We start from the raw sequence: 24,067 nt of genomic DNA on the forward strand, positions 1-24,067 counted from the left end.
TTGCCAGATTTCCAAAGAGAGTTTGCAAAACAAATGAGTCTAGAAGGAAAAAAAAACCTCACATTCTAAAGAAAGATAAACAGGAATAGGTTTTTTCTGTTTGCTGCTGTAGTTGTTTTAAGGAAGTCTATAGCAGTCCACTGCAGCAGGCTGGGAACTTAAAAGTCACATAAAATGGATTGTAGAGAGCACTAGATATATATTAATTCACACAAAGAAAGGCTTATGTTAAATCAAAGGGTCTTCACCATTTTTGTGTCAAGTACCTGTTTGGTAGTCTGGAAGAAACTAGGCCCCCTTCTTAAGAATTATGTTTTCAAAGTATTAGAGGAAATACTTTATTTCAGTTAGAGATTGAGGAAAATAAAGATGTAATTTTTTTTTCTTATCCAAATTGGGGGGCCGGGGGGAGAGAATAGGAAAGAAATTCTAAGCTGTATAATTTAGACAGCTGATAGTTCATATTTTTGACAGGATCTACAATCACTAAAATCTTTCCACAGATGCCTTGGTATATACATGGGGAAAGGAGTCCATAAATCTCCTTGTTCAGAACTCCTGACATAAGGTTACCCTCAGGGGAAAGGAAGCCAAGAATAATAGAAAAAGCTCACAACCAGATTAGCAATCATGTCCAAAAAAGGACAAGGAAAGAATGGCACCAATTGCCCAGCTTGATGACCCAGCCCAACTAGAGGGCCTCCTGCAGAAGGTGACTCTTGGGCTGAGCCTTGAAAGTAACCAGCTATATTAAATCTCCCCAGGCTTGAGGACAGTTCAGAGTAATAGCGAAGAGAGCATGAAAAAGCATGACTGTTCTATATTGTGGGTGGAGGGGCCAGAGGATTTTATATCTGATTCCAAAGCTCATAGGAAGCCCCTAAAGTTCAGTCAGTAGAAATGGACATGGCCAGACCTGAACTTTAGGAAAATCACTTTGGCAACTGTGTGAGGAGGGAGGAGTAGTGAGAGGGAGAAGCTTGACCCCATTGGAAAGCAATTGAGATGATGAAGGTCTGTCCCATGGTGGGGGCTGCATTGGTGGGGAGAAGGCTCATATTCAAGAAATGCCATTATTTGGCAATTAATGGGACATCTGAGATAAGCAAGAGTTGGGAGTCAAGGATGAAACCAAGGTTCAAGTCTGGATAAAAAATGGTGGTGCCCTAAAGAATAACAGGGAAATTCATAAAGGGAGAAGTCTAAGCAGGGAGGAATAATAAGTTCTGTTTTATCCATGTGGAGTTGGAAATGCCTACTGGACACTCACTTCAGAAAGACCAACAGGAAGTTGGTGAAGAACTACAGCTTAGGAGAGTGACTAGGGCTGGGTCAGTAGATCTGAGAATCACCGGCATAAATTAAGGAGTTGAACTGATTGTAGAACCTGTCAAAAATATGAACTATCAGCTGTCTAAATTATACAGCTTAAAATTTCTTTCCTATTCTCCCCCCCCCCCAAAAAAATCGGTGTAACAAGAATACATATCTAAATAATATTTGGCTATAAATCAAATACTTAATTTGATTATAAATAAAAAGGTAAGTCCTTTTGAAGAAAAAAGAGGTAGGATTTGCCTTTTATTGTCATTTGCAGGCAAATAGAATCTATGGGAGCTGAAAAATTACCATGTGAGAGAGCACAAATAAGAAAAAGAAGATGGTCCAATGCAGAGATTTGATGGACACCCATACTTAGTGGTCCATCAAATGAATGAGGTCCAGTCAAAGAGACTGAGAATGAACTCTCAGGCAGGTAGTGGGTAGAAACAAGAGAGAGCAAGTTACAAAAACCCAGAAAGAAGAGAGCATTGAGAAGAAAGAGAATGTGGTCAATAATGTTGAATACTGCAGTTAGGAGTCAAGGAGGATGCAGAAGTCACTGGTAAATTTGGAGAGATCTATTTTAGCAGGACTAAGTAACCCTCTGATTCCTTTATGAGGTGTGAACACTACTCTAATTGAATCAAGAATGATTGAGAAATCAAATTAACCATGTTCCTTGGGGCTTTAAATATCTGAAACCCTGGAAGAATTTCAAACCAGAAGAAGAGAGGTGATCTCTAGAGGGGGAAAAGAGGGCATTCCTCTCTCCTTTCCCCACGATCAGGCATATAGCTTTGAAGGACCAGGAAAGAACTCTGCAATTAGGGAAAAGAGAAAAACATACTCCAAAAAACAAGTATCTAGAACAGAAATAGCAACAAGGAGAGCCATCCTAGGTATCAGAGAGTGAGAGGGATCAGGCAGTAAGAAGGCTGATGAGCAAACCTCACAGCAGAAATGATTCATTTAAAGGCAGCTCTATGAAGACTCCACAAAACCAGAAAAGTCATTACAAGTTACCTTTGCCAGACGTGTGCCCACTAATGTGCTCTAACTCCCTCTCCTCCTATGGACACAGTATTTGGGAGAGAAGGCATCCAAGATTTAGGGGGGGAGATGTTCTGTAACTATTTGTGCTGTGCCATCGGAGTAAATGATTTTTGCTAAGAGATGTTTGAATCTATTGATTGATTATCAATAGGAAGCACACTGGTGGGGGTCATGATCCAAGGTATGAATACAGTTGCACAAGGTTATTCCTGGAGCCTGAGGTAGGAGTCACCATCTGAGCACCCATCCCACAAATTTAAGTGCAAGTTTGGAGTCCAGCCCTGACAGAGGACTCTATAAATAGGATTTTAGTTTTCCCATGTGGAGCAAAGGATGAATGGGAAGAATCTTTTAATAACTAAAATCCTTTCTTTCTTCCCCCTTAATAAGTGAATCTGTCAGGAAGTTAAGAAGAATTATGGAAATTCTGAAGTGTGGATCAGTGAGAAGAGCGAATATACCAAGTAATTTCTTGAACTACAAACACTTAGGGTCTCTCTCAGACAGTAGCTCTCTCTCCATTAAACTCAGCATTGTACAGATGCAATCTCTTGCATGACAAAGTTCCCAGAGCATCAAAATTGGGTTTCATTGAAGATGCCCCTCACTCTGTTGTGTCCCAGGCTGCTCAGAGAAAGTGGCGGCACAATTCCAAAAGCTGGATAAGGAGTCTGGCATCAGGCAAGGAAATCTGGATTGTGGAGGAGGAGCATAAGGGAAGCCCCTCGGCAGGAAAACAGGAGAGGGAGAAAAAATAAATCATGGCCAACTGGCACAGTGGAAAGAGTTGCAGCCCTGGAATCAGGAAAGCCCAAGTTCAAATCTCACCTCAGACACTTACTAACTGTATAATACTGGGAAAATCACTTAATCTCCATGGCCTCAGTTTTCTCAACTGCAGAATGAGAGTACCATTATCCTATTTTACAGATGAAGAAACTGAGGCAGGCAATAGTCAAGGGACTTGTCCAAGTATATACACCTAGTAAAGATATGAAGGAAGGAGTCAAATTCAGGTCTACCTGATTCTAGACCCAGTGCTCTACTCTATACTATAGCCACGTTAATACTACATTCAATTAGTCAATCAACAAGTTTTTATTATTTTGTATCTACTATGTGTCAAGCACTATATACTAGGTGCTGGATATATACATACAAAGATTTTTGTACACAGCTGGGAGGCCTGATCCATAGGGCTCTGGCCCTGGAAACCGAGAGATCTGAGTTTGAATTCTGCCTCAGACACTATTGGGTGATCTGGACACGTCACTGGGCTTCGGTAAACCTCATCCTCATCGACAAATGAAGTAATTTTGGTAAAATGCTTTGCAGAAAGAATGCTTATTATTTATATTCTTTTTCTTAATTACTGCTTGTTATTTTTTTTTCCTGCCTTTCCTATCCTTCTCACCAACTCCTGAATCAATTGGTGGGTCAGCTAGATAGAAAGTTTAAATAACTCATCCACATGCACATATATTGTGTGTATATACGTGTGTCTACCTTGGACTGATATTACACAGGTACAGTGAATTAAGCCCTGAATTGGCCAGGAGAAGAAGACAGGACTGAATTGGCTTTTGGGGAATAGTACAGATCTTTTCATGATGTCAAGCTTATTCCTGAAACAAAAGCCCATTTTTTACAGCATTCTTTTCTAATATTATATATGAAGTAAGACCACAACTTTCCAAGAAATGGAGTTAAGGATCACCCAAAGGGGAGATGGCAGAGAAGACACATGTGTCTTTTTGAGCTCCCCTCCTGCCCTCAAACTATTTACAAAACTCAGCCTTTGAATTAGTGCTGGATTATCAGAACCCATGAATTCTGGGAGTATAACACATTGCCAACAAAAGATAATCTCGAAGATCACAAGGAAAGATCCGTTTTGATGGCGCATGTGGACACAGGAAAAGCCCAGGCCAGGCACAGGCAGGCAGGTAGGCAGAGCATGGAGAATGGCACACGCTGAGCAGACCCAAGATGGGTGTGGTCTCTATGGGCAGAAAATCTGGGGAGGACTCTACCACAGTGTTGGCCACTCTGCTCTGGTTACAACCTAGTAGATCAGCAGAGAAGTCATAAAACTTCCAACAAACACAGAGAGTAAAGTTGTACCCCAAAGAACTGGAGTCTCACAGGACCTGGCCACACCCACCCAACACCTAGAGGGACTCAGCGCGTTGCCCTTCTGCTGCTACTTTGCTGCCACTTCCTGTTGTCTGTTGAGGAAGTTTGGAATTGCCCCCAAAACAGACCCCAGCATTTTTTTTTTAATGAGTAAAAAGGCAAAGCAGGCTCTAACTATAGAAAGCTTCTATAATGAAAGAGAGCAAATTTCAAACCCAGAGGAAACTAAAAGCAGATTGTTTCCAAATGAAGCCCCAAAAGGGGATATGATCTGGTCCCCACCACACAAGGTTCTCCTAGAAGAAATTAAAAAGGATCTTAAAAGAGAGCTAGAAAAAGAATGGGGAAAGGAAAAGAAAACCTTGCAAGAGGGTCTGAATGAAGCATATAACTCATTAAAAGATAGAGTGGGAAAAAAACAACTCCCAGGAAAACAGAATTTGTGAATTGGAAAAAGAAAATAACTCCTTAAAAAATTGGTGAAATAGGAAAAAAATTCCATAGAGCAAAACAACTCATTTAAAAACTCAATTGGACAAACACACAAAAAAAATATTAAAAGAAGTAAATGAAGTAAATAATTAATTAAAAATCAGAACTGAACAAATGGAAATGAATGACTCAAGAAGACATCAAGAATCAGTCAAGCAAAACTAAAAAAAATGAAAAAAATAGAAAAAAAAGTGTTAAATATCTACTTGGGAAAACAACACACCTGGAAAATAGATCTAGAAGAGATAATCTCAGGAGTACTGGACTCCCTGAAAATCATTTTGAAAAAAAGAGCCTAGACACTATTTTTCAGGAAACCATCAAAGAGAACTGCCCAGATGTCATAGAATCAGAAGGTTAAATAGCCATTGAAAGAATTCATCAAACAACTGCTGGAAAAGACCCCAAAATTAAAACTCCAAGGAATATTGTGGATAAATTCCAGATTGGACCAAAGAAAAAATACTACATGCATCCAGGAAAAAAAAGAAAAAACTCGAATACCAAGGAGCCACAATAAGAATTACACAGGATCTAGCAGTGTTCACATTAAAGGATCAAAGGAACTGGAATCTGATATTTCTAAAGGCAAAGGAATTTGGAATGCAGCCAAGAATAAATTACCCAGCTAAAGTGAGCGTTTTCTTCCAGTAAAGAAGATGGATATTCACTGAAAGAGGTGAATTCCATTTATTTCTGATGAGAAAAAAAAAAAAAATAGAGCTAAAGAAAAAATTTGACCTTCAAATATAGGACTCAAGAGAAGCATAAAGAGGTAAAAAGAATTCTTGAGAACTGTATTTCTATTTTGGGTATACATAAAGAGTACAGGTATAATGTGATTTTACTGTTATAATATAAAAAAGGAACTAGAGGTAGAAAGGAAATTATACCAGAAAAAGGGAAAAGTGGAGGTAAAAAGAGGGAAACTACATTGTATGAAGAGACAATGGAAACCTATTATATTTGTGGGAAAGAAAAGGGGGGATGAATATTGTGTGAATTTTATTCTCATCAGATTTTTTTTTTTTTTGCTCAAAGAGAAAATATTAGAAACATTTGATTTTCAGAGCTATACAGAACTATATGAGTAAAACTACAAAACGCCACACAAATAAAGTCAGATCTAAACAACTGGAAAAATATCAAGTGCTCTTGGATAAACCAAGTGAATATAATAAAGATGATAATACTAGCTAAACTAATCTATTTATTTAGTGCTATACCAATCAAACTCCCAAGAAACTATTTTACTGATCTAGAAAAAATAACATTCATCTGGAAAAATAAAAGGTCAAGAATTTCAAGGGAACTGATAAAAAAAACCAATGAAGGTAGCCTAGCTGTACCAGACCTAAAATTATATTAGAAAGCAGAAGTCACCAAAACCATTTGGTATTGGCTAAGAAATAGACTAGCTGATCAGTGGAATAGCTTAGGTTCACAGGAAAAAATAATCGACAACTATAGCAATCAAATGTTTGACAAACCCAAAGACCCCAGTTTTTGAGATAAGAATTCACTATTTGATAAAAACTGCTGGGAAAATTGGAAACTAGTATGGCAGAAACTAAGCATTGGCCTACACTTAACACCATATACCAAGATAAGGTTACCAAAATGGGTTCATGGTCTAGGCATCAAGAATGAAATTATAAATAAATTAGAAGAACATAGGATAATTTACCTCTCAGACCTATGGAGGATGAAGGAATTTGTGACCAAAGAAGAATTAGAGATCATTATTGATCATAAAATAGATAATTTTGACTATATCATGTTAAAAGGTTTTGTACAGACAAAACTAATGCAGACAAGATTAGAAGGGAAGCAATAAACTGGACAAATATTTTTACAGTCAGATTCTGATAAAGGTCTCATTTCCAGATTATACAGAGAATCAACTCATATTTATAAGAAATCAAACCCTTCTCCAATTGATAAATGGTCAAAGGATATGAATAGAAAATTTTCGATTGAAGAAATTGAAACTATTTCTAGTCATATGACAAGGTACTTCAAATCATTATTGATCAGAGAAATACAAACTAAGAAAACTCTGAGATACCACTACACACCTGTCAGACTGGCTAAGATGACAGGAAAAAATAATGATGAAAGTTGGAGGGATGTGGGAAAACTGGGACACTGATACTTTGTTGGAGGAATTGTGAATGGATCCAACCATTCTGGAGAGCAATTTGGAATATGCTCAAAAAGTTGTCAAACTGTGTATACCCTTTGATCCAGCAGTGCTATTATTGGACTTATATTCCAAAGAGATCTTAAAGGTAAGGGGACCCATATGTGCAAAAATGTCTGTGTCAGCCCTTTTTGTAGTGGCCAGAAACTGGAAATTGAATGGATGCCCATCAATTGGAAAATGGCTGAATAAATTATGGTATATGAATGTGATAGAATATTATTGTTCTGTAAGAATGACCAGCAGGAGGATTTCAGAAAGGCCTGGAGAGACAGGAACTGATGCTGAGTGAAATGAGCAGAACCAGGAGATCATTATACACGGCAATATCAATACTATATGAGGATCAATTCTGATGGATGTGGCTCTCTTCAACAATGAGATGATCCAAACCAGTTCCAACTGTTCAATAATGAAGAAAATCAGCTACACCCAGAGAGAGAACTATGGGAAATGAGTATGGACCAAACATAGCATTTCCACTCTTTCTGTTATTGTTTGCTTGCATTTTTGTTTTCCTCATCAGTTTTTTTTTTTACCTTCTTTCTAGATCCAATATTTCTTGAGCAGCAAGATAACTGTATAAATATGTATACATATATTGTATTTAACATATACTTTAACATATTTAATATGTATTGGGCTATGTGCCACCTAGGGGAGGGGGTGGGGGAAATGATGGGAGAAATTGTAACAGAAGGTTTTACAAGGGTCAATGTTGAAAAACTACCCATTCATATATTTTGTAAATAAAAAGTTATAATAAAAAAAAATATTTTTTTAAAAAAGATCACCCAAAGGGCTATGGAGAATTTCATGGTGGGAGAGGAGAGCGGAGTTAGCAGGCTTCAATAAATTACAAACATTTCAGTATATCTGAAAGCAAGTTATATGTATTTTTAGAAAACAAGAATTAAGGGCATTTTAAGTCACAAAAATAGTCCTTTAATTTCTATCGTTTATTATGCAATTATATCCATAGATTAATCTGGGAATGAATGAGGATTTAAATTCTAACTATAGAGAAATTCAAGTTACTTAGAGAAATGTGTGCATGTGTATGTATAATATATAATCTACTTAGATATAGATGATATTGATAGAGATGTAAATATAGACAATATAAAGTACATATATATACATAAATATGCACGAACTTATGCATATATTAAACATATATCCCATCTGTCTTCTGCCATTTACATGGATGTCATTTCCTAGTGGCTACCATTCCCATCCTTGGAATTCTTACATTATAGCCAAGACAGGTGTGTGGCTCCAGCAACAATTGCCCCACCATTTGGTTCTGAGGCTTCATCCCCGATTCTTTTCATCCTCAGTATGAAGAATAAATGACTAGTGAGAAGAGTCAGTGCTTAATAAAAAACAAATGCTCAGTGGGAATGGTATTCACTCTTACCACATGCTCTGAATGAGTCAAGGGTATTTCCAGCAAACGTGTCCTCACCTGGGTTCACACTTCCTGTGCCAGATCATTTATGCTCTATGCTTCAGTAAATTGGCTACTGTGACTGGACAATTTATCACTTGGTGGCCAACCTTGGGCAGTTCCTATGGACAACCCTCACGTCACATCAAGTTAGCAAGCATTACTGAACATCTACTGCGCACCAAGGATTGGGTTAAGAGCTGAACTAAAAAGAAAAGAAAAAAAAAACTTTCCAGAGTCTGACAAAGGATGGGAACCACATATGAACACATACACATCTCTTTCCCCCAGACTCCTGTCCTGGGGACATTTCCTCTAGGGAGCAGGGGACTTTTCTCTGTGCCCCCACCTTGCACTTTACCTGCCCATCCCCCTGCGAACCAGCACAGATAATTCCACCCCCACCTGTGCTCCAACTCCTCTGTTCCCAGCTTTCTCTCTCTTCCTAAAACCACAGAGAATGGGCTAAGCAAGGGTAAGACCTCCTGCCAGTGAGCCTAGGAAAGTGGATGCTGGTTAGAGGGGAGAACCAGGAAAGCAGCATGTGGCCATGCTGCTTAACCATGGTACCTGGGCTGGGGAGCCGGGACAACAACCTAAGATTCATGGCTTCTAGTGTATTTAACCACAATCCATTCAGAAGCTGGACAGAATTCAAAGAGCAGCATCTCCATGTTTTCTTCCCCAGAATTGCTCTTATAGGTGCACTGGAGTTGGTTTAAAATGTTTGGTGCCAGATCTAAAACTATATGATAAAGTCACAGTCATCCATACTATTTGGTACTGCCTAAGAAATAGAGTAGTCAATCAGTGGAATAGGTTAGGTTTGTGAGATAAAATAGTCAATGACTACAACAACCTAGGGTTGGATAAACCCAAAGGTCCCAACTTCTGGGACAAAAATTCACTACTTGACAAAAAGTACTAGAAAAATTGGAAATTAGTATGGCAGAAACTAGGTATTGACCAACACCTAACATCCTATACCAAGATAAAGTCAAAATGGGTTCATGATTTAGACATAAAGAATGATACTATAAGCAAATTAGAAAAACTTAGGCTAGTTTACCTCACATCTGTAGAGAAGGTGAATTTATGGTCAAAGAAGAACTAGAGTACATTATGAAATGCAAAATGAATAATTTTGATTATATTAAGTTTAAAAGTTTTTGTTCAAACAAAACCAATGCAGGCAAGATTAGAAGGGCAGCAGTAAACTGGGAAAAAAATTTACATCCAAGGGTTCTGATAAACCCTTGGTTCTGATTTCTAAAATACATAAAGAACTGACTCAAATTTATAAGAATACAAGTTATTTTCTAATTGACAAATGGTCAAAGAATATGAATAGACAATTTTAGATGAAGAAATTAAAATCATGTCTAGTCATATGAAAAAATTCTCTAAATTACTATTGCTCAGAGAAATGCATATTAAACCAACTCTGAGATACCACTGCACACCTTCAAATTGGCTAAGATGACGGGGAAAGATAATGATAAAAGTTGGGGGGAGTGTGGGGAAACTGGGAATCCAATACATTGTTGGTGGATTCGTGTACTGATCCAACTATTCTGAAGAGCAATATGGAACTATGCCCAAAGGACTACCAAACTGTGCATATACTTTGTTCCAGCAATATCCCTATCGAGCTTGTATCCTAAGGAGATCATTAAGGAATGAAAGGGACCCACAGGTGCAAAACTGTTTGTGGCAGCCCCATTTGTAGTGGCAAGAAACTGGGAACTGAGTGGGTGCCCATCATTGGGGAATGGCTGAATAAGTCATGGTCTATGAATGTTATGGAATATTATTGTTTTATAAGAAATGATCAGCAGGAGGATTTCAGAGAGGCCTGGAGAGACTTACAGGAACTGATGCTAAATGAAGTGAACATTGTACACAGCAATAACAAGATTATATGACAATCAATTCTGATGGATGTGTCTTTTTAACCGTGAGGTGATTCAGGCCCATTCCAAAGGTCTTGTGATGGAAAAAGCTATCTGCACCTAGAGAGAGGACTGTGGGGACTGAGTATGGATTACAACGTAGTATTTTTCTCTTTTTTGTTGTTATTGTTTGCTTGGTTTTTTTTTATTTTATTTTCTCTCTCATTTTTCTCCTTTTTGATCTGACTTATCTTGTAGCATGATACATGTAGAAAGATGTCTAGAAGAATTGCACATGTTTAACATAGTGGATTATAAGACATCTATGGGAACAGATGGAGGAAGGTAGGGAAAAAATTTGGAACACAAGGTTTTACAAGGGTGGGTGTTGAAAACTGTATATATTTCAAAAGTAAAAAGCTTTAAAAAATAAAATAAAATGTCTGGTATCCTTTGCAGGGCTTTCAAATGTCTTCCCTGCATTGTTGGGGAATGACTGACAATTTCTGGGATGAAGAAGGAAACAGTTCTGGGAAATGCTCAGGACCTGGTGGCTTTGTGAAAGCAAACTCCTATCTGGCTAGGGATCATCCCAGCTGCAGCAGAAGAGTCCATCTCATTCTGAAAGCAAATTGTCAGCGACTGGTGATGAGTGAGTTGGCAGCTCTCTTGTGGCCTCCCAGTATAGTGATATAGAATGACTTCAGGAGGATTTATTTCCCTGCCTTCTGCCAACATTAATGCGAATGTGGAAGAATGCATGGAGTTCACACAGCCCCTCTCTCCCCCCATCTTGGCTGTGTTTGTTCTGAAGCAATAGTTCTTCCTGACAGTCTGTTCTCCAGAGCCCAGAGAAAATGGGACAAAGAGGATGGAGTTCCAAAAACTGTTTACCATCTTTCTCACTAACCAGTGTTTGCTGTGTTGGTTCTTGAGGAAGGTCCCTAAAGATGAGCAGTGATGGTAGGTCATATGGCTCTGAGTTTCCCTAGTGACTGCTCTCTAATGGTCTCTCAGGCTCACAACTCCCACTGCCACTTACCCTCATAGTAGATCCCTCTGCTGCTCCCAGCTTTAGATGGCTAAAGAAGCCATCTTTACTCAGGGTAGAATCAATCAGCGAGGATTCTCTAAACCCTCATTATCTGTTAGTCACCATACTAAGAATACAAAGAAAAGGCAAAACTAGCCCCCGAGCTCAAGAAGCTTATAGTCTAATGGGGAGACTTCATGGATCTGTGAGTAGTGAACTGCTCCTCTGAAAAGCCAACTGAACTGATCAGTTGGAAACCCCAGCTATTTCTTTCCTTTTTCTTCTATCTTTCCTTCCTTCATAGGGTATCATACCATTAGCTGCCATTGTTCTAGTCAAGGAATTAAATTTTTTTTTTTTGATCACTGAAAGATCCCAAGATATCTTGGTTTTTACTGTCTAGATTTCTTTCTTAAGGACCATGTCCTAAACCCAAATCACTGTGGCTCTCATTGATTGGCCAAAAATAGGTCCCAGATCAAGCACCAATTGGTCATTGTCCTCTGATTAACTCGGGGTGAATGGAAATTGCAATTGTTTCTGTTTTGACAAAACAATCTAAGGGTCTTTCTCTCCCAGACTAGATTTTTGGAGTAGGTAAAAGAGACCATTCTTTGCTTCACTTCTTACCTAAACTTGATCACTTAATGGATGTTGCCTTAGGCAAACCGAAATCTATTAAAGACCTTTCCAGTCTCTACATCATGCTACTGCTCTCACATGGATCCAGAGGAGAAAGTGAGGCTGTTGACCTTATCTATCCTCTTTTAAATTGAACTCACTTGCAGGTCATGTCATCATCTCCCTGATGTCATGCTCCTCTTCAAGAATGAAAGAGGTAGGGAAAAAATTTGGAACACAAGGTTTTGCAAGGGTGGGTGTTGAAAACTGTATATATTTCAAAAGTAAAAAGCTTTAAAAAAAATAAAATAAAATGTCTGGTATCCTTTGCAGGGCTTTCAAATCTACTTTTTCTCCTGTACCACAAAAAGTGGTACAGTGAATGGAATAATGGGGCAGGACTCAGGAAGACATCTTCCCTAGTTCAAATCTGGCCTCAGATATCTCCTAGTTGTGTAACCCTGGGCAAATGATTTAACTCTATTTTCCTCAGTTTCCTCATCTGTAAAAATGAGTTGGAGAAGGAAATGGCCAACCCCTCCAATATCTCTGTTGAGAACAACTGAGAGTACTGAACAACAACAACAGGTATTAGAGGAATGAGACGCTGAGACAGCAGCGGAATCGGCTTAAGTCTTAGTGTGGATGAAAAGAAAAAATTTTTAACAATTGGAGCTGCCAAGAAATGAAATCGGCTGTCTTGGGAGGTACTGTCCCCTTCCAGGAGAAAAACAAAGATCGCATGGTCATTCATTAAGGATGAGGAAGGTACGTCCTACTTGGTTGTGGATTGGAGGAGGCAGATTGGCTCAGAGACTCATGGCTTCAGGATACTCATGTGTGTTCATGCTGAACAATGAGACCATCTCTACATTCAGAGAGGATACATTTCTCCCATATTCCCTATGAAGAGAAATAAATCTATAGGTTTGTGCACATATATAGGTGTTTAAACAGAAATGATAAAGAGATAAAATCCAAGATAACTGGTGAGTACGGGCACTGATCCCAAAGGGAATCAGGATAAGGGACCAGGACATGCAGAAGGTGGGGCATGAGGAGTCTGAATGCACAGCAGGTCACCCATGACCATTTTCCACTAAGGTGTGAGGAACTGATCTCAAGGGACAATGTGACCAATGTCAAGCCTCCAAAAGAGCCATCAGTTCTTTATTGCTTAAAACTGCTCTCCTCTTAATGGACTCCAGCTGATATCAGCTTTTTTTTTTTTTTTTTTTTTTTAGCTTTAGCTGCCAATAATTAACTAAAATAGGAAATTACCACTGCAGGCACATTGTTAATAATGTCCATCTATGAGCCACCATATTAACTAGCTACCCTTATTCAACTGAATTTGTTGGCATTTGACAGACATTTATTAAATAAAGGCTTACTGTGTATCAGGCACTGGGCTAAGAGCTACAGATGGAGATATCAGATTGAAACATTCCCTGGAGACATGAGCATATATTTATTCTAGTATCTACACAATATATAATTAATAATATAAATGCCATAATAGTAAAAATAAAAAAGTCAAATCAGTCATTTGGGGATAGAAGATATTAGCAGCTGGAAGTTTCAGAAAAGCTTTTCTGTAGATGGTGACCTGGGGCTAAGTCTTGAAGAAAAGTAATAATTCCAAAATATGGAGACGAGGATAGAGTTCTGCACTCTAGGAAAGCAGAACAGTCAGTGCAAAGGATGGAGATAAGAGAAGGAGCAAGCAAGTCAGCCAGTGGGGCTGGACAAGAACGTATGGAAAAAAGGAGATTCTGGATGCAGGAAGGGATTTGGTCAAGAAGAGCTTTCACTGGCAAACAGAAGAAATCCCTGGAGTTGGAATCATTTTCTGTGCTGTTTGAGAGATAATTTTAACCAAAGTTCATAGTTATATCTGTCTCTGACCACTCTCGGCCCTGGACCTCCTTACCTCATCCTAAGCTAATTTCTCTGAGATGAGCATCACAGTACAGAGGGAATAGTCACAGGGTTCTGACCTCTGTTCTGGTACTGCTACTTGTGTGACTGTCAGCGAGTCACTTAATTCCCCTATTGCCACAGCTTTCTCATCTGTAAAAATTAGGAGTCAAACTATCTGGCCCCCAGGGTGCAGAACAACTCTACCACTCTCCTTCTATGAAATTTCCTGGTTTTATTTTTATACAAAATTGTGATTTTCCCTAGTTTCAAAGACTGAAATAACCAAATGACTGAAATTAGTCTAAAATGAGAGTTGTCTTTACAATCAACAAAGCAACTTTTTTGCATTCTTCTAGGCAGATAGATCTGTGATTTTAATGGTGCAGAGAAATTCTTCTGTAAGTTACTATCCTTAAAGTTGCCCAAAGAACAAAGTTCAATGATTTACCCAGAGTCTCACAGCCACTCTGTGCCAGCCCTCCATGGGACCAGCTCTCTAGCCACTGCACAGACCAGGCTGCCTGGACAAAACAGAAATAAGGCAGATTTTCAAAAACGAGAAGAAAACGTTTCTGGAAACCCAATGAGAAGCTGCTTTGTCTACTTTAAATTACTTTTGTAAAATAAAGATAATTTTTTAAAAACTTCTATACCCGGAGGTAATAAAGCATCATTTATTTGGCTCCTGTCAAAAACAGACATTGTTGGCTCTGCAATTCCAGTTTGCTTCATCATGATTTACCCAAATCATCCATCAGCCTTGTTTATTTTAATGGCTTCATTAGCATCATTCCTGAAAGGAATTCCACTCCTCTGCCCTGTAGCTTTTCTGATGCAAATGAAAGGAATGACCAAGCAGACAGACCACGGCAGATTTCATTTAGCCTATTGGGGGACATCTTCCCTCAGAGGTCTGACAGGCCCAATTCTACTTCTCCCCCACAGAAGCTCTGGGGGCCAAGTATGGAAATCTCTTTATTGGATTTCTCATGAAAAAATGGGGCCTAACGATCGCAGTAGGAGCAAAAAAGTAAGTTATTTTAAAAATGAAATCAAAACATGAAGCAGTTTGGCAGTTTTTCTGCTAGATTTAGATGGGATGGATTTTTTGACATTGGCTGATGAGGAGGAATCTGGTCTTTGGGAGAACAAATTTGAATTTCTGTTGTGACAGTTGGCCTCAACAACCTAATTCTTTTGTATATATTCTCCAGGTGATTATTCCCAAGTCAAAAAGTAACTTTCTGATATTAAAAACATTTACCTTGTTGGAAAAATTGAGACTATGAAAAAATAAGGCAAGAGCTTATTTAATTGGATAGTTCCGGAGCCGGCACAGCAAATCAAGTCAACAAGCATTTATAAAGTGCCTAATGAGCCAAATATTGTACTAAGCTCTGGATATGCAAAGAAAGAAAAAACCAGAACTTCCTAGTCCCACATCTCAAGTAGTTAATAATCTAAGGGAGGGAGACAACATGCAAATAATATATATAGAAATAAGGTGTGTGTGTGTGTGTGTGTGTGTGTGTGTGTGTGTGTATAGACAAATAAAGTAAGGTTCTTTGTTAGTGACAGTGGTTATAAAATCATATCTCAAGGATTCTTAATTTTTTTTTAATTTAAGGAGCCAGTTTCTTGTCCAATTTCATTATATCTTCCTTGTTTTTAACCTGAAAATATGGTCAAAAAAGCACTCATCCACAGAGAGCCATACATTGTCTCCTCATGCTTAGATAATTAATATTTTCCTTTGTGTCCAATGCCTTTGCAGTAGTGTTTGGAAATCATTTGTACATTTGGTGAGAGTTAAGCTAAAGACTTGACCTGGAATTTTATTGAAATCAGAATTTTCTGTTATGCAAATCAATACATCTCTGCTATTTCTAGCCTTTGAGGGTTGCCCAGAACCTTCAGAAGTGAAGTTGCCCACTCAGAATGATGAGACAGAGATAAGTTGGGGGCAGAATTAGAACCCAGGCCTTCTTGATGCCGAGTTCAGTAATCTATCCACTAAGCCACTCTGCTCTCTTTTGTGAGGATCCATTTCTGAAAACTAGACAATATCATCCATAACAAGTCCTGTACCAACCGTGACATGTCACAACATACTGAAATAGAACAAACTAGTGAGGAAATAACGCTTGACCCCTCCCTCTTGTTGCTTTTACTTCAGGAAACATCAATTATCAACCCTGACAAGTGACTGTTTGACTTGGCTTCAGGAGGGTCTCCTAGAAGACTTATAAATTAAAATTCCATTAAGGCTTTGGAGTCATCCTGAATCCGCGATGATTTATTTCTTGGGGTTTTTTGATAAACTGAAATAAAAGTTCAAATCTTTATCCTGCAGCCCAGTGAAATTGGACGTACATACCTCACTTTGGAGATTACAGATTGCAGTCATAGATTAAGAACAGAAAGGAAGCTGAGGGTCAACACCAATTTTTTTTTCATGTTACACTTGTGAAATCAGGAATGCAGAAAGCGACAATGATCACAGAGGTCGGGCTCTTGGGACTCAAACTATCCGCCCCATCCATCTTCTCAGCTGTGACTTCCCTGGTCTCTACAACCAGCCCCAGATATATAGTGTGGCAGAAGCCTTTGCCCTCTTTCATTTCTTGACCCCAAACCTTCTTTGCTTTCAATATCCTGCCCTCTGCCCATTTTCACTTTGACGTCACCAGGTAGTGAGGTATAAGTGGGCTTGATCATGTTAAATTCAGCAAGTATTTCTTTATATCCTTTTTTTATTTTTTAGATTTAAGTATATTTTTTCAATTAATGAAAATACTGCTTTTGTTCCCTTCTCTCTCTTCCCTCATTGAAAAAGAAAAAAACCCTTATAATAAACACTGATAGTCAATCAGAAAAAGTCCTGTAATGGACATATCCAAACAAAAATATCCTGAGCCTATCATGTCTCTTTCAGGAGGTGAGTAGCTTGTTTCATCATGAATCCTCTGAAAATGTATTATAGTTCCTAAATTTTTTTAAAGCTATCTGTTTTTACTCTGAGATACCACTACATACCTGTCAGATTGGCTAGAATGACAAGGAAAGAAAATGCAGAATGTTGGAGGGGATGTGGGAAAACAGCGAATTTAGGGTTAGGGTTAGAGTTGGGAGGCAGGAGGATCAGGGTTAGGGGACACTGATACATTGTTGATGGAATTGTGAATACCTCCAGCCATTCTGGAAAGCAATTTGGAACTATGCTCCAAAAGTTATCAAACTGTGCATCCCCTTTGATCCAGCAGTGTTTCTACTGGGCTTATATCCCAAAGAGATCTTAAGGAAGGGAAAGGGACCTGTATGTGCCAAAATGTTTGTGGCAGCCCTGTTTGCAGTGGCCAGAAACTGGAAACTGAATGGATGCCCATCAACTGGAGAATGGGTGGGTAAATAGTGGTATATGAATGTTATGGAATATTATTGTTCTGTAGGAAATGACCAGCAGGATGAATACAGAGAGGATTGGAGAGACTGACAGGAACTGATGCTGAGTGAAATGAGCAGAACCAGGAGATCATTATATACTTCAACAACGGTGCTATATTATGATCAATTCTGATGGACCTGGCCCTCTCCAGCAATGAGATGAACCAAATCAGTTCCAATAGAGCAGGAATGAACTGAACCAGCTACACCCAGTGAAAGAACTCTGGGAGATGACTGAACCACTACATAGAATTGTCTGCCTACATTTTTTATTTCCTTCACAGGCTAATCGTATATTATTCCAAAGTCCAATTCTTTTTGTACAGCAAAATAACTGTTTGAACATGTATGCTTATATTGTATCTAACTTATACTTTAACATATTTAACATGTATTGGTCAACCTGCCATCTGGGGGAAGGGATGGGGGAAAGGAGGGGAAAAGTTGGAACCAAAGGTTTGGCAATTGTCAATGCTGTTAAATTACCTATGCATATATCTTGTAAATAAAAAGCTATCTGTTTTTGCAAAATTGTTATTTAAGTATAACTTGTGCTCCTGCTTACTTTACTCTTCATTAGTTCATACAAGTCTTCCCTGATTTCTCTGAAACCATCTCTTTTATCATTTCTTATGGAAAAATAGCATTTCATAACATTCATATTCCATAATTTCTTTTGCTATTTCTCAATTGATGGATACTCTCTAGTTGTTTACATCCAAAAAAAAAAAAAAAGAATTACTATAACTTTATTTTCTCATGTATTCTTTTCTTCTTTCTTAGTTATCTTTGGAATGTAAACCTAGTTGTCATATCATTGAGTCAAAGGATATATACAATTTAGTAACATTTTGGGCATAGTTCCAAAATTACTTTCCAGAATGGACAGTTCAACTTGTAACTCCATACTACATTTTCCATAGCACTGTTAGCATTTGCCATTTTCATATTTTGTCAAATGATAAGTGTGAGTTGGAACCTCAGCTGTTATAAATTGAATTTCTATATTAATTAGTGATTTTTTGTCCCTACATAGTAACTGATAAATTTTATTTCTTCCTCTGGTGACTGCCTATTCATGCTCTTTGACAATTTACCAGTTCAATTAGATCCCTATATAACTTAGAAATCAGACATCTGTCAGAGAAATTTCCTGAAAAATAATTTCCATTTTACCTGCTTTTCTTTTAACTTTAAATTGATTTTATGTGTGCAAAAACATTTTAATTTTGTGAATTGAAATGACAAAATTGTCCATCTTGCTGTCTGTGATCCTTTTTCCCTTGCTTGTTTATAAATTCATTCCCTATTAATAGTCTCCTATTGATAGATGATTTCCTCCTCTAAATTGATTCTGATGTGCTCCTTGATGTTTAAGTTGTAGAGCCATTGGATCTTATCTTGGTATACAAATAAGGTAGATACTAGTCTACATCTATTTCTGCCAGACTGCTTTCCAATTTTCCCAGATTTTGTCCAATATAGAGATCTTGTCCCAATAACTGGAACTGAGTGAAGGAGAGCCTAACAGGAAATCAAACATTAGGTTACTTTTGCTGATTTGCTTCTATCTCGTGTATACCTACTATGTTCCACTGCCTGACCTTTCTATTTCTTAACCAGTACCAAATTATTCTGATGATTGATGTCTTGTAGAACACTATAGTTTGAGATATACTATGTTAAAATATAATACTTCTTACTTTTCCCACTGTTTCCTTGAGATTCTTGATCTTTTTGTCCTCCGGTTATTTTTTCCTAACTCAACAAAGCAATGCTTTAGCAATCTGATTAGTATTTAAATGGATAAGTACATTTATTTAAATAGTATTACCATGATATGGTATTGACTAGACTTATCCATAAACAATTTCTGCAATTATTTATGTTTGTCTTCATAGTGCAAAGATTTTTTATGATTGTATTCATATAGTTCCTGTGTGTATGTGAACAGGTAAACTCTGAAGTATTTTATATATTCTATAGGTTTTTTAATGAAATTAAAATTGAAATTGACTTGATTGTAGTTTATCTCTGTTACCTTAAAGTTAGTTAGTCCTCCATTTGCTCTCTCTCTCTCTCTCTCTCTCTCTCTCTCTGGCAATTGGAGTTAAATGACTTGCCCAGGGTCACACAGCTAGGAAGTGTTAAGTGTCTGAGACCAGATTTGAACTTGGGAACCTCTGACTTCAGGGTTCTATCCACTATGCCACCTCGCTGCCCTTATTTCCTCATTTTTAAATGAAAAGATTGGGCTATGGTTTCTTCCAGTTTTAAGTCTATCATTCTATGATTCTACATCCAGAATGACAGTATGAATATGGTTTAGTTCTACAATAGTTTTTCAATTTATAGGCTATTCAAAAATGAGGAATGAACAACAACAGCAATGGAAATATTATCACGCTGAGTTTTTCCCATATAAAAATGGTCTGAGTAGAAAACATACATTTTGAACTCATTTTCAAAATGTACCAAATTAAAAGCAGGAAAGTTTCACTAAAAATGCTCTCCAGATTCCAGTTCTTGGGAGCTTGTTCCAGCCATTAATGGACCAGAATGGAAAGAGAAGGCTTTTTCTGACCCGGTCACCCAATTGTTCCGAGCACCGACTCCCAAGAAAGAAGAAATTACTTTTTGAGTTCTGCATTCACAGAACCCTGTAGGATTACAAAAATCAGAAGGGTACCGGTCAAAACTTTGCAGTTTAGATAACTTGAATATATTTTAGTTCAGTGAACACAAGAGCCAAAGATTTCAAAATGTTTACTTTGTAATAGATCATTCTGGGTGAAATGGACTGTATCTGGAGAGACCGGCTGGTCTGAAGGAGAGAGAGGTCTGGACTTGTTCAGAAACACATTTTGTGACTACACTGAGTCTTTCAGCTGAAGATCTCTGCAGTGAATTCTAATTATCTGATGTAGATATTTTCTTCACACAACCAAGACCTGCAGGAACTGAATCTCCTTCCCCATACTTGCGTTCAAGGTCACAACTGCATTATCTCTAGCTGGAATCTGGAAGGCAGGAGGAGTTCAAGGTTCTCTGCTTTGGGCAGAGAAGCAGTCAGCCATAATGAAAGAGGCCTGGCCTCAGAGTCAGGAAAAACTGAGTTCAAATCCTACCTTTTGACACATTTGTGCTTGGAGACCCCATGGGCAACCCACTTATTTTCCTTAAAAGAGGAGACTGCAGATCAAGAATTTTTTTTGGAGAGCTCTTGGCTATTGTAACTCTCTGATTACTGTCTCCCTCCAGCTCTAAAGATATCATCATAGATCCATAGATTTAAATTAGAAAAGGGCTTAGAAGCCATCAAGTCCAACCCTTTTGTTATATAAATGACAAAACCAAGACACAGAAAGAATAAGTGAGTTGTCTAGAGTCACACAACCAGGAAGCATCTGGAGCAGGATTTGAACTCCAGGCTTCTTGACTTTGAGTCTGAAACCATGCTGCATCTCCTATAATGACAAGGACCTAATATGAGTGAGAAACTCTTCTGCAGGGAAGAGAGGGATGCAATGTCAAAGGAAGAGACAGCCAGCCTTGCAGGAAGGTGTCCTAAGGATAAACTCAGTCCTTATGTAATTGGACAACTTATCCACGCAAAAACAAGCAAAGAGAAAAGCCAACGATATGCAAAAATACATAACTGCAGCTGCTGCTCTTTGTCCAATAACTCCCAGATTGTGCTTTTACACACACACACACACACACACATATTTTGGAAGACTGTTATTAATTAAATCAATGTTATGTCATGGCAGCCACAAAATGAATGCTGTCTTAGGCTGCTTTGAGGGATCTAAGATCCAAAATAAGCAGGTTTGTAACCCATGTTACATGTCTAGATCCTATGTCCTTGTCAGACAAAACAGACACTGACAAGCCAAAAAGTGTCCAGAAGAGAACAATCGAGGTGATGAAAGGATTGAAGTCCTGCTGTTTGGGGAATAGTGGAAGGAACTAATGACCAGGAGTCTGGATAAGAGAAGACTTAAGAGGGAATCCTACCTTCTCCTCATATTTAACTCTTTTTAAACTTGTTTGGTCTTTATACCACTTTCCATCCCCTGCTCCTCAAGTACCTTCCCTCTCTTCACCCCACCTTTCAATTTTCCTTTGCATGTTGTCTTCCTCTCTTCTTATATTACACTAAACTCCATAAGGGCAGGGACTCTTTTAAAATCTGTATCTCCAGGACTGAGCACAGTGCCTACTTTGAAAATGACACAGAGCTCATTTCATAAATGGCACAGTAGCCACTTCATAAGTGCTTGGTGATTCAATGAGTCCTCTCTGACACTGTCCCCACTACTTCCTAGTTACTGCTTCTTTGTACATAATTATCTGCATGTTCTCTCATCTTTTGACTTGAAAGCAGAGATGGATTTGCTCTTTTTTGGCACCTCCAGTCCTCAGCACCATGACTGGTACGTGCTGGGTGTTTATAAATGCTCGTAACTTGAAATGATGATTGTCTCCAAGTATTTGACAGACTGTTATGTGAAAGACAGATTAAGCTTGCTCTTCTTAGCCCCGGAAGGTAGAATTAGAAGCTATGGGTAAAATTTGAAAGCAGGTATATTTAGGCTTTTTGGAAAGAAAATTGTCTGATCAATTAGAGCATGGAACAAGATCCCTTAGGAGCTATTGGGTTCTCTGGTCTTTGGTAGTCTGGATGACTATTTGGCTGGAGATATTCATTCAGGTCAGATCAGGCTAGATGGCTGCCTCTTGGTCTTTTCCCATCCTGAAATTTTTTCATTCATGAAGTTAGCATTCATGGTAGAAAAGCCATGAGATGTGGAGTCCAGAGGACCAGAATTACAATTCTATTTCCACCATTTGTGACTATCTGAGCTTCAGGTAGTCACTGAAATTGTATGAGCCTCAGTCAGCTCATCTAGAAAATGAAGAGTTCGGTCTAGAAGAGCTTGAAGGTCTTTTCCAGCTCAAATCAATGACCTCACGATCCTCATAATTTTCATTTCAGAACTGATTTGATTTGTTCTCCTTGGACACAGGGACAGAGATAAAAATGACTGGCAGAAACTGAAAAGGGGCAGAATTTACCTTGAGATAAGGAGTATCACCTAATGCTTGTCGTGATCTCAAAGTGCAGTTGATTGCTTTATCCTTAACTATTTCTCTAATCCCAAGTGGAAGTTGAATATCTGATTGTCAGAGATGTGGTAAAGGAGATTTCTATGCAATCATGGACTGGATTAGATGACCTCTGTGTTATTTATTCAGTTAACCAATAAATCAATCAACAAGTGAGGTAATCCCTGTCATCAAGGATCCCACATTCTCTTGGAAAACAGAAATGTTCACAGATAAGTAGATATACAGCAAGTGCCTACTGACACTAGATTCATAACTGGGGGAGGCAGGAAAAACCTCTTGAAGATGGCAATTGAGCTAAGCCTGGAAAGGAGCTAGGGATTCCTGGAAATGATATTGAGGATGAGCCTCTCAGCCATGGAGGAATAAAGCCACAAGGGTGGATCGGGACTATCCTAGCAATATAGCAGCCCAGAAACCAGGTCTGCCAAAACACAGGGTACATGAGGAGTAGTAAGGTATACTTAGCATGACAAGCTGTTCTAGAACCAGATGGGGACAACGTCAAATGCCCATCAGTGGAGTTGCTACTTTATCCTAGATATGAGAAGGAAGCTCCTGAAGCTTTTCAAGCCAAGGTATGAAATGGTCACCCTTTGTGTATCACTGCATAGAGGATGGTTTCAAGAGGAAGAGAGAAGGGATGCAGTGAGACCATTGAGCATTCTGCAGTTATAGCTGAGGCAAAAAGTGATGAGGGCAACAATGAGACTTTTTGGACTTTTAGTGAAGAGAAAAGGATGGATGGGGGAAGCAGTAAGAAGATGGGACCAGGGTTGTGCTGGTGCTGAAAAACCAGCCCTCTGAACAAAAAGTGAGCATGACACACATTTAAAAGTTTAATCTACATTAACATTCTCCCCATTAACACTTTCTTAAGCCTGGCCAATAAACAAAACAACAGATCCAGCCCTGATTTGTAGAGTTAGCTTTCTCTGGATTATAAATTCTCATGCCAAGAATTTAACAACTTACTCTCCAGTCAATATAAACTCACTCCAGCCCACCTCTTGGTGGAACTAAGAGATCACTAGGATGGAAATGGGGTAATTTGTGAGAGTCGAAAGTAGGAATGATTCTAAGCTGGGTCATTGAACGGAAAGAGGTTGGTTAGAAAGAGACATGGGTTTAAGTGAAAAGACAATGAATTTTGTTGGAAACATATATAGAGTTTTAGATGCCTATGGATTATCTAAGTGGCAATGTCCTACCAGCTATATATGTAGACTTAGTCATCTTCTTAAATAATAATAGTTGTACCAACATGAATTACCAAAAGTAGGCAGAAGTCATTCAGTTTGTGAGCAGTTCTCTTTCATGACTTTAATTAATATCTAAGGACAATTGTAATCTCTTTACTGTTA

The sequence above is a fragment of the Sarcophilus harrisii genome, chromosome 4 (genome assembly GCF_902635505.1).
Source record: "Sarcophilus harrisii chromosome 4, mSarHar1.11, whole genome shotgun sequence".
Taxonomy (NCBI): domain Eukaryota; kingdom Metazoa; phylum Chordata; class Mammalia; order Dasyuromorphia; family Dasyuridae; genus Sarcophilus; species Sarcophilus harrisii.